The 16,578-nt window shown below is 44.9% G+C and overlaps 1 protein-coding gene across 2 annotated transcripts in view; it reads right to left on the bottom strand.

Moving 5' to 3' along the window:
- Nucleotides 1–13,932, bottom strand: part of NDRG3 (NDRG family member 3) — a 92,516-nt gene extending 78,584 nt beyond the window's left edge. The window contains exon 1 of one of the 2 annotated variants that reach the window (XM_032606046.1): nucleotides 13,735–13,932. The gene's annotated coding sequence lies outside the window, so the exon portion shown is untranslated. The remainder of the gene's footprint in view (nucleotides 1–13,734) is intronic. The other variant, XM_032606045.1, reaches the window with a different exon arrangement.
- Between the last annotated feature and the right edge of the window lie 2,646 nt (nucleotides 13,933–16,578).

Here is a 16,578-nt window from a genome sequence, read left to right as displayed (position 1 = left end):
AGCAGAAATAAATGAAATAGAAACAAAGAAAACAATAGCAAAGAACAATAAAACTAAAAGCTGGTTCTTTGAGAAGATAAACAAAATTGATAAACCATTAGCCAGACTCATCAAGAAGAAGAGGGAGAGGACTCAAATCAATAAAATTAGAAATGAAAAAGGAGAAGTTACAACAGACACCGCTGAAATACAAAGCATCCTAAGAGACTACTACAAGCAACTCTATGCCGATAAAATGTACAGCCTGGAAGAAATGGACAAATTCTTAGAAAGGTATAACCTTCTAAGACTGAACCAGGAAGAAACAGAAAATATGAAAAGACCAATCACAAGTAATGAATTGAAACTGTGATGAAAAATCTTCCAACAAACAAAAGTCCAGGACCAGATGGTTTCACAGGTGAATTCTATCATATATTTAGAGAAGAGCTAACACCCACCCTTCTCAAACTCTTCCAAAAACTTGCAGAGGAAGGAAAACTCCCAAACTCACTCTATGAGGCCACCATCCCCCTGATACCAAAACCAGACAAAGATACTACAAAAAAAGAAAATTACAGAACAATATCACTGATGAATATAGATGCAGAAATCCTCAACAAAATAGTAGCAAACAGAATCCAACAACACATTAAAAGGATCATACACCATGGTCAAGTGCAAATTATCCCAGGGATGCAAGGATTTTTCAATATACGTAAATCAATCAATGTGATCAATCATATTAACAAATTGAAGAATAAAAACCATATGATCATCTCAATAGATGCAGAAAAAGCTTTTGACAACATTCAACACCCACTTATGATAAAAACTCTCCAGAAAGTGGGCATAGAGGGAAACTACCTCAATATAATAAAGGCCATATACGACAAACCCACAGCAAACATCATTCTCAATGGTGAAAAACTGAAAGCATTTTCTCTAAGATCAGGAATGAGACAAGGATGTCCACTCTCACCACTAGTATTCAACATAGTTTTGGAAGTCCCAGCCACAGCAATCAGAGAAGAAAAAGAAATAGAAGGAATACAAATTGGAAAAGAAGAAGTAAAACTGTCACTGTTTGCAGATGACATGATATTATGCATAGAGAATCCTAAAGATGCCACCAGAAAACTACGAGAGCTCATCAATGAATTTGGTAAAGTTGCAGGATACAAAATTAATGCACAGAAATCTCTTGCATCACTATACACTAACAATGAAAGATCAGAAAGAGAAATTAAGGAAACTATCCCATTCACCATTGCAACAAAAAGAATAAAATACCTAGGAATAAACACCTAAGGAGGTAAAAGACTTGAACTCAAAAAACTATAAGACACTGATGAAAGAAATCAAAGATGACACAAACAGATGGAGAGATATACCATGTTCTAGGATTGGAAGAATCAATATTGTGAAAATGACTATACTACCCAAAGCAATCTACAGATTCAGTGTAATCCCTATCAAATTACCAGTGGCGTTTTTTACAGAACTAGAACAAAAAGTCTTAAAATTTGTATGGAGAGACAAAAGACTGCAAGTAGCCAACGCAGTCTTGAGGGGAAAAAATGGAGCTGGAGGAATCAGACTCCCTGACTTCAGACTATACTACAAAGCTACAGTCATCAAGACAATATGGTACTGGCACAAAAACAGAAATATAGATCAATGGAACAGGATAGAAAGCCCAGAGATAAACCCATGTACCTATGGTCAACTAATCTATGACAAAGGAGGCAAGGATATACAATGGAGAAAAGACAGTCTCTTCAATAAGTGGTGCTGGGAAAACTGGACTGCTACATGTAAAAGAATGAAATTAGATCACTCCCTAACACCATACACAAAAATAAACTCAAAATGGATTAAAGACCTAAATGTAAGACTGGACACTATAAAACTCTTAGAGGAAAACATAGGATGAACACTCTTTGACATAAATCACAGCAAGCTCTTTTTTGATCTGCTTCCTAGAGTTATGGAAATAAAAACAAAAATAAACAAATGGGACCTAATGAAACTTAAAAGGTTTTGCAAAGCAAAGGAAACTACAAACAAGACGAAAAGACAACCCTCAGAATGGGAGAAAATATTGGCAAACAAATCAACGGACAAAGGATGAATCTCCAAAATATATAAACAGCTCATGCAGCTCAATATTAAAAAAAAAACAACCCAATCCAAAAATGGGCAGAAGATCTAAACAGACATTTCTCCAAAGAAGACATACAGATGGCCAAGAAGCACATGAAAAGCTGCTCAACATCACTAATTATTAGAGAAATGCAAATCAAAACTACAGTGATGTAGCACCTCACAGCAGTCAGAATGGCCATCATCAAAAAATCTACAAACAATAAATGCTGCAGAGGGTGTGGAGAAGAGGGAACCCTCTTGCACTGTTGGTGGGAATGTAAATTGATACAGCCACTATGGAGAACAGTATGGAGGTTCCTTAAAACTAAAAATAGAACTACCATATGACCCAGCAATCCCACTCCTGGGCATATACCCAGAGAAAACCATAATTCAAAAAGACACATGCACCCCAATATTCACTGCAGCAGTATTTACAACAGCCAGGTCATGGAAGCACCCTAAATGCCCATCGACAGGCGAATGGATAAAGAAGATGTGGTACATATATACAATGGAATATTACTCAGTCATAAAAAGGAACGAAACTGGGTCATTTGTAGAGACGTGGATAGATCTAGAAACTGTCATACAGAGTGAACTAAGTCAGAAAGAGAAAAACAAATATCGCATATTAACATATATATGTGGAACCTAGAAAAATGGTACAGATGAACCGGTTTGCAGCACAGAAATAGAGACACAGATATAGAGAACAAACGTATGGACACCAAGGGGGGAAAGCGGTAGGGGTGGTGGTGGTGGTGTGATGAATTTGGAGATTGGGAGATTCTTATTCTAATAAGAACCTGCTGTATAAAAAATAAATAAAATTCAAAAAAAAAAGAAAGAAAAAGGGAGATCTGGGGTATATGGTTGGTAAAAAATAGCCTGAGATCAGAGAAGAGCCAGATTTTGCCACGGTTTCTAGGGATAAAGAAATGATGGCACTGTTAACGGGAATGGGGGAACTGAGACACAATACCAGAGAAATTGGTGAAAAAACCACTTTTGAACCAGAGCTGAAATTTGGCCTTCCAAGAGATACACAGGTAGGAGTCAGAATTAGTGAGGAAAATCTGTAGGCGCTCACCAAACCAGAGACAAGGAGGAGCTGCAGGCCCTGGGTTCTTCTGAAAGACAGCTCAGTGACGGAAAAGAAACAAAGAAAAAGAAAACTCAGAGGGACTTCCCTGATGGCCTAGTGGATAAGACTACGTGCTCCCAATGCAGGGGTCCTGGGCTCGATCCCTGGTCAGGGAACTAGATCTCACGTGCCTGCCACAACTAAGAGTTTGCATGCCACAACTAAGGAGCCCGCGTGCCGCAACTAAGGCCTGGCACAACCAAAAAAAAAGCTCAGAGATGCAAGAGGAAAAGCAGAAATACAACATCAAAGAAGCCAAGGAAGAAGACCAAGTTACATGGAAGGGGAGGGAAACTGCCAAATGCTGAAGCAGAAAAGAGGAGGAGGACTAAGAAAGGGCCATTAGCGGGAATTCCCTGGCAGGCCAGTAATTAGGACTCCACGTTCTCACTGCTGGGGGCCTGGGTTCAATCCGTGGTTCAGGAACTAAGATCTCACAAGCTGTGCGGCATGGCCAACGAAAAAAAAAGGGGGTGGCGCAGTGGTTGAGAGTCCGCCTGCCGATGCAGGGGACACCGGTTCGTGCCCTGGTCTGGGAAGATCCCACATGCCGCGGAGCGGCTGGGCCCATGAGCCATGGCCGCTGAGCCTGCGCGTCCGGAGCCTGTGCTCTGCAACGGGAGAGGCCACAGCAGTGGGAGGCCCGCGTACCACCCCCCCCAAAAAAAAAATACAGTGTATGGTTTAGAAAGCCAATACTATGTATAGTTCCTTATTGTCTTTTTAAAGTAGCAAAACAATGTTTTTAAGCACTGGAAATCTCAGTGAGCTTTTCTGACTAAATAAACAGTGTAGAGTAAGATAAAAGCCTGAGACCCTCATGTCCCTGGAATCGGGCCAAGTGCAGCCTCCCACTGACTTGCTGAGTGACCTTCAGCTCATCGCTGAACCTCATTAGACTGATAACTGGGTGACCTCTTAGGATTATAGTAAGAGCCCTATGAAGCAGAGGATAGGGGAGTGCTTACCCTGGGGAATATGTAAAGTACTACATTTACAGGGAGCTTTTGGGTCACAGAGTGTCAGTCCTATCAGGGGCCTAAAATGTCATCCTGCCCAGCCTTTTCTCTTGACAGATGGGGAAACTGAGGTCTAGAAAGAAGAAATGCTTTGCTTAGTGCCACTCAGCTAGGTAGGGGCCCACCTAGGTCTAGAGTCCACATCTGATGCGCTCTTTCCATGACTAGAAGAATCAGGGTTTTGGTGCAATAATTAAAAGTCAGTAATCTTGATGATCTTTAAAGGCCCTCTCAGTGCTGACTCTGAGTATCAAAGAACACTGGTGCCTCTCTTGGTCATTTTTGCTTGCACTTAAATTCAGAAATGTCATTTTCTAGATGTTTAATAAGTCATAGTCATGGGCTTTTTAGCATGGAGTACTGAATCTTATTTTTTCTAGATTTTAATGCCAATCCCTGTCAAAAGACAATGGCCTGGACTTCCCTGGTGGCACAGTGGTTAAGAATCCTCCTGCCAATGCAGGGGACGCGGGTTTGATCCCTGGTCCGGGAAGATCCCACATGCTGCGGAGCAACTAAGCCCATGCACCACAACTGCTGAGCCTGCGCTCTAGAGCCTGTGAGCCACAACTACTGAGCCTGCGTGCCACAACTACTGAAACCCGTGTGCGTAGAGCCCGTGTTCCGCAGCAAGAGAAGCCACCACGATGAGAAGCCCGCGCACTGCGAAGAAGAGTAGCCCCCGCTCGCCGCAACTAGAGAAAGCCTGTGTGCATCAGTGAAAACCCAACCCAGCCAAAGATTTAAAAAATAATAATAAAATAAATAAATTTATTTTTTTAAAAAAAGATAATGCCCCCCCCTTACTTTTTTTTTGGCGGTACGCGGGCCTCTCACTGCTGTGGCCTCTCCCGCTGCGGAACACAGGCTCCGGACGCGCAGGCTCAGTGGCCATGGCTCACGGGCCCAGCCGCTCCGTGGCATGTGGGATCCTCCCGGACCGGGGCACAAACCTGTGTCCCCTGCATCGGCAGGCGGACTCTCAACCACTGCGCCACCAGGGAAGCCCTACACTGTCTTATTTTGTCGCTTTTCCCTGTGACCCAGGTAATTTGTTTGGCCTTCATCATGCTTTGCCAGAATGTCCTGACACCCGGCCACTAGCTTGTATTCTAAGGGCAGAATCAGTCACTTTTGGTTTTGGCAAGATTGCAGGCAGATAACCAAACCAAAATGAAGGCAGCAAATGAGGGAGGCACACTAAGGAGACTGACCTGGAAGGGGTCAGCTGGAGCTGGTGCTGAAGCAGTTACGACTGGAAAGCTGCAGGAAGTGGCCAGAGGACTGGCTGGGAAAGTGGACAGTGGTGTTCCTACAGCAAGCTGACTCACGTCCTCTCTTTTTACCTATAAACCCCTGGCTAAATGATTATTACAGCACTTTACAATTTAGGTTAAAGACCTACCATCTCACTGGATTATCACGATGGCACTGAGGTACAACACTGGGGCACTGCATCATTTCTATTGCAGAGATGAGGAAACTGAGGCTTAAAGAGGTGAAATGGACTGACCAAAAAACACAACTAATAAATGCAATGGCTCGAACCAAAATCCAATTTTCTTCTGATCCCAAATGCTTATTACTCTACGCCCTGGACCACAGCTCCTCCCAGGTTATCACACATGGAAAGACCTGGAGGTAAAAAGGAGAGAAATTCAGCTGATTGCCTCGCTGTGCCCATCCCACACTAAGGACCTCTTTATCTCTGGTCCTCAGTTACACTGTGCAGTTAGGATCTGGCCACAGGCTCTAGGATTAAACCTTAATATGAAGTTAATAACAAGAAAGCCCAGATTTGGAACTGGAGTCTGCCTTCACGCATTAATTCAATTGAGTGGGGGAGATTAAGTCTATAAACAAATCACTACAGTTCGAGGCAGGATAAACATGAGCCTGTGAATTGGACAAACTCTAAGGCATTTTCTCAACCTCAGCACCACCGATACTTTAGGCCAGATAATCCTTTGTTGTGGGGCTGTCCTGGGTAGCATGTTTAGTAGCATCCCTGGCCTCCACCCACTGAATGCTAGCAGCACCCTCCTCCCACAGTTGTGACAACGAAACATATCTCCAGGTATTGCCAAATGTCCTCTGGGCGGGCAAAGTCACCCCCAGCTGAGAACCACTGCTCTAAGGGTTACAGGGGCTTACAGCAAAGGTCACTCAATGCAGGTTGTGGTGCTGAGAAAAAGTTTCATGGAGGAGGTAATATTTGAACTGGACCTTGAAGAACAGATACCATTCCTATAGGTCAGGATGAGAGAATAAACGAAGGAATACCAGAAAGGGAGGAGAACGAAAATGCAAGATGATGAGAAAGCACCGCTGGAAAACGTTCCAGTTTGGCAAGAGCAGAAGCGTGCTGTTGGTAATAGGTGATAAAGCTAAAAATGTCCACTGGAGTCAGGTCACAGAGAGCCATCCATCAACTGACAGTTACAAGATACACTCCATAATGAAACAGTCAACAATACAAGATACTACACAGATGTTTAACAGTATTAAATACAAACCAGGGGGCACGAACCCGCGTCCCCTGCATCGGCAGGCGGACTCGCAACCACTGAGCCACCAGGGAAGCCCCAGACCCTCATTTTAACAGTAAGTCTCTCTACAGTCCTCAGCCCTGGATAAGGGCTGTCCACACACCTTGTGTTTTTCTAAAAGGAAAAGAGCAGCACCCCTCACAATAGGCCCACCTTCCTGTCGTGTCACTCCTGGATTCTGGCAGCAGGTGGTAAACGGGAGGTCTGCAGAGACTGCCAAGCTGGGGATCTGAGTCTGCTTGTATAACCATTCTATTCATCCCAGGGTACTGGTACAGATAGCTACTAGAACAAAGCAACACACATCTAGGGGAGTTCTTGTTAATCCCAGACACCCATCAACCAGCTGAAGCTCTAACAAGGGGGCCATACTAAAGTCACTTTAGAAGCAGAACCGCTACCCTCTGTCTCCAACTCTTGACACCAGGAAAGCTACTGCTGGCAAGGCTCTCGTACGTGCTCTTGGGATGGGTTCCAAGCTCCCACCAGCTATAAGATAGAATCCCTGAACACAATCTGTTCTTTAAGACAACGTGAGTGGAGGTAAAGGACAAATAAGAGCCCTAAGAGGCAATACTTAATACTCATACTAACTTGATGCTCATAAGATACTGTATGATCACTGACTCTATGCCAGATACCAGAATAAGCAGTTTCATCCATTATTCCATTTTATTTTCCCACACACTTATAAGATAGTACTGTAATCTCCCCATTTTACAGATGAAGAAACTGAGGCTTGGAGAGGTTCTGTAATCTGCCAAAGGTCACACAGCTAGCAAGGGGCAGAATAAGGATTTGCACCTGAGCAGCCGCTAGAGCTTGGGCAGACCTCTATAAACGACTTTTCCACTTGATGCCAACTGACCATTAATTCTTCTACTTATTTTTTTCAGCTTTGGCTACTGGAGTCTACCAGGATCTTAATGATCAAAGAATTTTCAAAACTGAGAAGCACCAAACAAAGTTTAGGTATTATTATTATCATCATTATTACTTCAATGAATAGGAGAGACCTGCACCAATCTGGAAGTATTTGAAAAGCAATTACCCTGTGGACTGTCTAATCACCCTAAGTTACACTTTAGTCAACATCCTGGTTAAAAACCTGGGTCCCAGAAAGCCTGGTCCCCAGAGCTTTCTCAACTACGGGGATAAAGAGATAATAGCCTGATTCCTCTCTTCTCCTTTCTCTGCCAATTATTAGGTTTCAAATTAAATGGTTTTAGAGCTAAGAAATCTCACAATTTCAAAAAGCATTCATTTTTATCCTCAAGTTGAAAGTTCAGGCTTAAAAGTATAGAAGCACTATAAGGATAAAACTGTCATTTTTAATAAACAACTGTGTCTCTTTTGAAAGCAAATGGTGGTTCTGGAAAGATTATCATATGACAACTACCAATTAAATGAAAAGCTGACATGACTTCTCCTCTTAAGTTATCATTAGAAAAGAGAAGCAAGTATTTATGAGCTAAATTTTCCTTATCCTGATATATGAGTTTTTGGGCCATCACACTCACAAACATAACTGGCTCCAAACCTGAAACAGCATTACCTTTAAAAAGATACTGCAAAATTTATAACAACCAAAAAAACCTTAAAATAATTAGTAATAAAATCAAGTATGAAGAGTGGCTGTATCAGAAATTTATATTTGGTCAATTGAAAACTCAAACTGTAGACTGTGGGCATTTTTAGGTGGTAAAGGGATTACAATCAAATGATATAGCTAAACTCCTCTATTAGGGAAATTAATTTTAATTTCCTATATTGAATCTCTGAAGAATATAAAAAGTAGCACCTCCAAACAAAAAGTGGGGGAGGGTTTCCCTGGTGGCGCAGTGGTTGAGAGTCCGCCTGCCGATGCAGGGGACACAGGTTTGCACCCCAGTCCGGGAAGATCCCACATGCCACAGAGCAGCTGGGCCCGTGAGCCATGGCCGCTGAGCCTGCACATCCGGAGCCTGTGCTCCACAACAGGAGAGGCCACAACAGGGAGAGGCCCGCATATCACCAAAAAAAAAAAGTGGGAGAGAAGGGACTTCCCTGGTGGTCCAGTGGTTAAAACTCTGTGCTCCCGATGCAGGGGGCCTGGATTCCATCTCTGGTCAGGGAACTAGATCTTGCATGCATGCCGCAACTAAGAGCCCGCATGCCTCAACTAAAAAGATCCCGCATGTCACAACTAAGACCCAGTGCAGCTAAATAGATAGATAAATATTTATAAATACATTAGAATTAGCACTGTGATTAAAGAAAAAATGTTTCATTTACCAAAGAAAGCCCTGGTAAATACTCATACTAAATCTAGTTAAGTTTTTGCGTGCTATTTTCAAGCAGTCTCTTAAAAAAAGAAAAAAGTGGGACTGGGGGGGATGGTTTAAAAAGGTCTTTCAGAATAGATGACTGGACATCCAGTTCTGCAGTAAACCCAAATGTTATCAATCTTTGGACTTGAAAGTCCTTGATACACCCTTTCTTTTCATCATCTCTATTCAGGTTTGTCAATTTTTCTTCCAGAATCTCCCATTTGCCCTTTCCTTTTCTTTCTGACTGTCCTCACTTCTTGCCTGGATTTGCTCATTCATTCATCATTTACCAAGTGCTTATTATCTGCACAGAGCTAGACCCTTGTCCTTGAGCTTAGGAAGCTCACGTGATACTCAGCAGAGCTGCAATCTACCCATCTCGATCACCAGACTACAAGCTTTACCAAAGGCTTTGTATTTCCAGAACCAGCAGCAACTGGCATAGAGCAGACACTCTAAAAATGTTTGTTGTATGACACTAGATTACTTTAGCAAGCTCTTTTTTAAATCCATAAATATTTTAGTGCATATCTTCAAAAAGGACTCTTACTTTTCTTCCCTTTTTAAAATACAAAAGCTATATGTGCACAATGCAAAAATAGTATCGAAAGGTATGGAGTGAAAGTGAATTCTCCAACCTCCTAAATCCCACTCCCAGAAATGACTACTATTACAATCTGGAATGTATCTTTCCAGAACTTTCCTATGCTGGTATATAACACACACACACACACACACACACACACACTCTTACACTTTTTTGGAACAAGTTGACAGTTTCTAACTCTAGCTTCTCAACTTTTTTCTTTTTTTAAAAATAAATATATTTATTTATTCATTTTTGGCTCTGTTGGGTCTTTGTTGCTACGCACGGGCTTTCTCTAGTTGTGGCAAGCGGGGGCTACTCTTCGTTTTGGTGTGTGGGCTTCTCATTGTCGTGGCTTCTCTTGTTGCAGAGCACGGGCCCTAGGCACGCGGGCTTCAGTAGTTGTGGCACGCGGGCTCAGTAGGTGTGGCTCACGGGCTCTAGAGCGCAGGCTCAGTAGTTGTGGCACACAGGCTCAGTTGCTCCGTGGCATGTGGGATCTTCCTGAACCAGGGCTCGAACCCATGTCTCCTGCATTGGCAGGCGGATTCTTAACCACTGCACCACCAGGGAAGCCCCGCTTCTCAACTTTCTAATCCAGCTCAAGTTCTCAAAGTGCTGTCCCTGGATCAGAAGCATCGGCATCATCTGGGAACTTGTTAGCAATACAAATTCTCAGGCCCCACTCCAGACCTACTGAATCAGAATCTCTGGAGGTGGGGACCCCACAATCTGTGTTTTAATTAACTCTCCAGGTAATTCAGATGCACACTAATGGTTGAGAACCACTCCTCTAACAGTCAAGCCACCTTGGTCAAGCTGGGTTTTTTTTTGGCTGCATTGGGTCTTCGTGTGCGGGCTTTCTCTAGTTGTGGTGAGTGGGGGCTACTCTTCATCGTGGTGCGCAGGCTTCTTATTGCGGTGGCTCCTCTTGTTGCAGAGCGTGGGCTCTGGGCACATGGGCTTCAGTGGCTGTGGCTCGCGGGCTCAGTAGTTGTGGCTCACAGGCTCTAGAGCGCAAGCTCAGTAGCTGTGGCACATGGTCTTAGTTGCTCCCCGGCACGCGGGATCTTCCCGGACCAGGGCTCGAACCCGCGTCCCCTGCATTGGCAGGCGGATTCTTAACCACTGTGCCACCAGGGAAGCCCCAAGCCGGTTTTTTATTTTCATTGTCCCTTAAACATTATATTGTCAGGCATTGTAACCTTGCTTTGGTTTTACCACCCTATTTCAAAATGCATTTCTTGTCCTTTTGATTAATTCTGATCATACCAATCTGTTAAAGCCCAGAAAGTCCTCGATCCTCCCCAAAGTGCTCTCAGTACCACAGCTCTTACTGATCCCTCTTGCTCCTCCCCCTCCTATGACATACCTAGTTCCTCTACCATACAATTTCACAATTAGGTACGACTTTTCCACTTGATGCCAATGATAGAGAACAGTTCTTTACTCTTCCCTTGAAGACATGAATCATATTTTTGTCACCTCTTCCTCACCCCTGTTCTAAGCACAAATTTTAATAAAGTTGCCGGTCTTTAAGGATAAATTCACCGAGAGAAATACTGATAAACTTTTGATGGATAAAAAGTCTATATTCAAGTTGTAGCACCACTTCTGCGACCTTGGACAAGCTCACTTCTCAGGATGAAGGCCGTAAAAGCAAGACAGCTGGACTCAATGACCTAACACTTCCTTTCAGCCTTGAGCGACGTATGACTTTATGAAACGTCTCACATTGGAATATCTTATCCCATTATACTTGAGTATACCATCATATCGCTTTGCTAGTGAGCTCTTTGAACAAGAACTAAGAGACTCTTCCACCATACCCAGCACCATGCCTTATGCATAACAGCTCAATCTATTTGCAGAAGATCATTTGGAAAAATTATTTTAGAAGTTTCCTTTATGTAGAGAACCTATGTACTTTGGCAGACCTACTGCCTCCCAAAGGGCCCTTTCAAATATTTATTGTTATAAATACTATGAAATGATTTATGGTAAAAATTGCGATTACTCTGATAACACTGGGGCAGTCAGCCACGTAAGGCGAAAGAATGTAAAAATGAATCTTACATGTATTTAGGAATAGACTAAAAAGCTATAAGCCTCAGGCTACCTTAGTGCAACATGCAAATAAAAACAGTCCTGTACACTTAGGTGACATATACCAACTCCACCCTTGGGCATAAACAGGCTTCCTGACATAGGACCTTTTTCTGCAAATTTTCAGAGACAACAGGGTGGACTAGAGACCTCTGAGTGGCCAGTGATGACCAGAAGTTGAAACTAAAGAGAAGGACAGCTAATAGAAATTGAAGGGCAAGAAGGAGGAACAGAAGGGCAGGAAAACATCACCTTTAAGTAATGAAAAGGAGCAACGGAAATTCACTGAGTCTTTACCAAGGGCCTACTATGAGCCAGTCACTTGGGGCTGCAAAGATGGCCCCTGACCTCAAGGGGCTAACAGTCCAAAGGGTAAGACTGAAGCTTCTACCCTATCTACCTACCTACCTACCTACACACACACACATATACATATGTATGTGTGTGTAATTCTAATTGGGAAAGTGAAGCAAGGAAGGCTTCACAGAAAAGGTGGTAAGTTAATGGAGTTTTGAAGTGTGTAGGAGGGTTTGCTAAGGAAGAAAAAAAAAAGTTTGAGCTAGTTGTTTTGGGGAAGAAACATTCGCATATTTTTACAGCCATTCCTTTGGGACTTTAAATCGGTGAGGCTTCTCAGATGCAACACTACCTTGTCAATGCTCTCCTTCTCTTTTTACTTCATCTTAAGTGAGATGTTCAAGCCCAGCACTGGAATAGAGCCAGAAAGCCCCAGGATAAGGGGAATGCTCGCCAGATTTGCTCTGTCACCTCCAAATTCAACCAGCCCAGCTATCCCAGTCTTGCACTCCTAGCAGCCAGAAAAGGAAGGCTAATAATATCCTCTGGGGACAGAATCTGGACTCACGCAGACAAGGCTTACCCCTGCTCTGCCAGTAAGCCACCTTGAGAGCGTCCCTGCATCCTAAGCCTAGTTTATCTGTGACAGGGAGGCCAGCTCTGCAGAAAAAAAGCTGCATGAAAAGGAAGGAGGACGCATCCGATGGCAAAGCGCTGAGATACTGAGATAACCTTAAAATGTTTGGCAGGAGCCCTGGCACACAGCAAGCGTTGGATGAACGTGAGCCCTTAATTAATAACATTACTATTACCATTATTACAGTAACACCTCAATTGTACTCCAACAACAAGAAAATGCTGTTTTTGCAGCCTACTTTTATGACGTCGAAGAAGCAACTCCAGAGATGAAAGTGCATTTCAGATTTTTTTTAAAGGGACAAGATCGAATTCCAACCGCACTAGCCTGACAGCCCCAGACCCTGAATTCAAGAGCCATTCCTGCCTCTCGTCTGGCGCGTGACCTTGGGCAGGGCACTTCAGCGCTCTGTGCCTCAGTTTCCTCATCTGTAACGTGGGGCTAAGAAACCCCTCCCTCGCATGGTCGTCACCGGGTCCAGCCAGAGGGTACTCTTTGCGGCACCGGCACCCCACGGGTGCAAGGCGAGCTCCCGGCCCATTTTCCAGGCCCCCCGCCGGGCGGACGGGGCACACGAATGCCCGACCCCGAGGCCCACCGAGCTCCGCCGCCTGCAGAGCAGGAGCGGGAAAGGGGGTCGCGCCTGCGGTGGGTCCCTGAGGCTGAGCTGTTGGGCACCCAGAGGCTCGGTCGCTGCCGCCTGCACGCTGTCGCTGGCGGGTTCGCCCTGGGCCCCGCCGCCCAGGTGGGGAGCGGCCGAGGGAGGCCGGGCTGCCCCCGGGGCCCCAGGAGAGGAGGGCGGAGGGCGCCCGGACACCTAGACGAGGCTGGCAGCGCTGACCCGGTGCCCGGCCGCACTGGGGTGATGAGGCGGGGAAGGAGAAGGCAAGAGGAGGGACGACCCCGCATGCAGTATGGCGCGCCCCCCGCCAGCCGGGCTGAGGCGCTCACACTCACCCGAAGCTCCGGCACTCGCCGTCAGCACAGCAGCCGCGGCGGCGGGAGTAGGGCGGGGGGGGTGGGAGGAGGCTCTGCGCCCGCGCAGGCGCGCTGAGGACGCCAGGCGGCGCATATGCGCTGTGCCCGCCCGCCCGGGGACCTACGGAGAAGATGGTGGCTGAGCTGGCGCCATTTTCCGTGTACAGGAGTTTGCCTGATTTTTCGTGGTTTCAGTTCCGCTTGGCCGACTCTGGCCTGAAACTACTGAATGGAAAATAAGTAAATAATTCGTACGTTTTTAATTGCTGTGCTGTCCGGAGCAGTGTGTCGAAATCTCTTGTCCTGCTCCCTCCCCCGGGGAAGTGAATCATTCCTTTGTCCAGCATATCCACGCTGTATATGCTACCTGCCCCCTTAATCATTTAGTGACGGTCTCTCATCAGATGGATTGTCTGCATATGGCAGTGTTTGTGTTCAAGTAACCCTTACTTTACTTAATAATGGCCCCAAAGTGCAAGAATAGTATGGCTAGTGATGTGGATAAGCGAAAGAGAAGCTGTGAGGGGCTTCCTTTAGGTGAACAGGTGAAAGTTCTCAATAAGGAAAAAAAACAACGGTATGCTGAGGTTGCTAAGATCTACAGCAAGAATGAATTTTCTGTGAAACTGCAGGAAAAAAATCTGTGCCATCTTTGCTGTCGCACCTCAAACTGCAAAAGTTAGGGCCGCAGTGCATAAAAAGTGCTTGAGAGTGAAAAGGCTTTAAATTTGTGGAAGACACGAACAAAATACATATTGTGTTGACAACAACGTGTTGCCCCAGAAAGCACTGAGCCTGTTGTCAAAGCCAAGTTCATGTGTCTGACACCCAGTGAAGCCAAACCAACCAAAACGTTGGAGTTCGGAGCAAAGATCCATTGCAGGGCCAAGCGAGGAACAATGGTCTGGTGCTCAAAAGACCCAAACTCTTTCAAGGAAGAAATTTTAAAGGCAACATTTGGGGTGAGGGCTGCAGGGTGCATAACTTTCTTCTGATTGGTTGGTGGTGAGGTAACAGGGTGATGTTTCAGGAATCTTAATCATGGACTTTCTGGTTCCAACCAGTCTGGGATCTAGTGCTTGTGGTCAGCATGCAGTCACCATCCTCCACCTGTGCCTAGGAGACCAAAGCCTCTTTCCACAGACAAGAAACGGGGACATGGAGGGGCTTTTGTACCCAGGAGGGCCCCACTGGGTCCTGCTCAGTTTCGAGCCTATATAAAGACTTCAGCAAGGGCTCCTCTGAAGGGAGTGACACCAAGCCATTTACTGCAAATAAGGGATTGTTACACAGACTCAGGAGTATTTTGGACAGAAAAATAGAAAAATTGCCAGAGAGACTGAGTCTGCCAGTAAAGAAGTGATACTGAGCAGGACCCTGTGGGGGTCCTGGGCACAAGAGCCTTTCTGTGTCCCCTATTTCTTTTCTTTTTTTCTTTTTTTGGCCACACTGCTCGGCTTGCAGGGATCTTAGTTCCCCAACCAGGGATTGAACCCTGGCTCTGGCAGTGAAAGCACGGAGTCCTAACCATGGGACGGCCAGGGAATTCCCCCACCCACTCACGCCATTTCTTGGTTACAGGAAATAGGCTTCTTTCGGCCTCCAGGACCTTCCTGAGTTGCAAAAGCAGATTCAAACAGTTGCTAATTAGGGAAGGGATGGGATGCTGAGACAAGGTAGGGACAGTCAAAACCAACAATAATGCAGCCTTGGGGCAGGGTCCTGTTTCCCAGTCAAGGGATATATGTGACAATATCTTGTTATCTGCTATCTTGCAGATACTGAAACCCCCGCCAGGTGGGAGAAATCAACTGTATGCTGCCCACAAGCGCGCAGATCCCAGACTGGTTGGAACCAGAAGGTTGATGATGCTGACTCCCACTTACCTCACCACCAACTACTTAGAAGATTGTCCACGAGCTGATCACGCCCTCCTTGAACCATTACTATAAAACTTCTCACTACCCCCTCCAGGTTGAGATACACAGTTTTGAGGGCATTAGCCCACTGTGGCCCTTTGCCTGGAAAAGCAATAAAGCTATTTTCTACTTCACCCAAAACTCTGTCTCTGAGAATTAATTTGGCGTCAGGGTACGGAGGCTGGATTCAGCTTCAGAAGCTGTTGCCACATTTCCAGCAGAGTTGAAGAATTTGATGGAAGAGAAAGGATACCATCCAAAGCAAGTCTTCATGTGACGAAACTGGGCTTTTCTGGAAGAAGGTGCCCAATAGAACCAAAAACCATCTGGGAGTTCTGTTTTTTTTTTTTTTAAGTATGAGCCACCCATTCTCCTTGCTTGGCCCTTGCAATAAAACTTTCTCTGCTCCAAACTTGGACGTTTGGGTTTGTTTGGCCTTATTGTGTGTCAGGCACACAAACTTGCATTCGGCAACAAACCTACCTTCATAGAAGTGCAAAGGAGGCACCAGGTCATAAAACATGGAAGAACAGATTAACTCTTACTATTGGCAATGCTGCAGGGCAGATGTTAAAGGGAGGAGTTGTGTACAGAATGAAGCATCCACAATCTCTCAGAGACAAAACCAGGAATTATCGGCCCATATTCTGACAACATAATTAGGTGAAAATTATCTTGTTTATGAAATGGTTCCACCAATGCTTCTTTCCAGAAGTGAAAAACATTTGGAAAAGGAAGGGTTGGAATTTAAAATCCTATTACTAATAGACAATGCACCTGGCCATCCTGAATCTGCTATGAAAATGAAAATGTCAAAGTTGTATTTTTACCTCAAATACAACCTCATTGCTTCAGCCACTTGACAAGGCGTCACTTGGTTTGTCAAGGCCACATACACCTGCCT

The sequence above is a fragment of the Phocoena sinus genome, chromosome 15, assembly GCF_008692025.1.
Source record: "Phocoena sinus isolate mPhoSin1 chromosome 15, mPhoSin1.pri, whole genome shotgun sequence".
Taxonomy (NCBI): domain Eukaryota; kingdom Metazoa; phylum Chordata; class Mammalia; order Artiodactyla; family Phocoenidae; genus Phocoena; species Phocoena sinus.
Note: the sequence above shows the minus strand (reverse complement) of the source record. Positions and strands in the feature narration are given on the sequence as shown.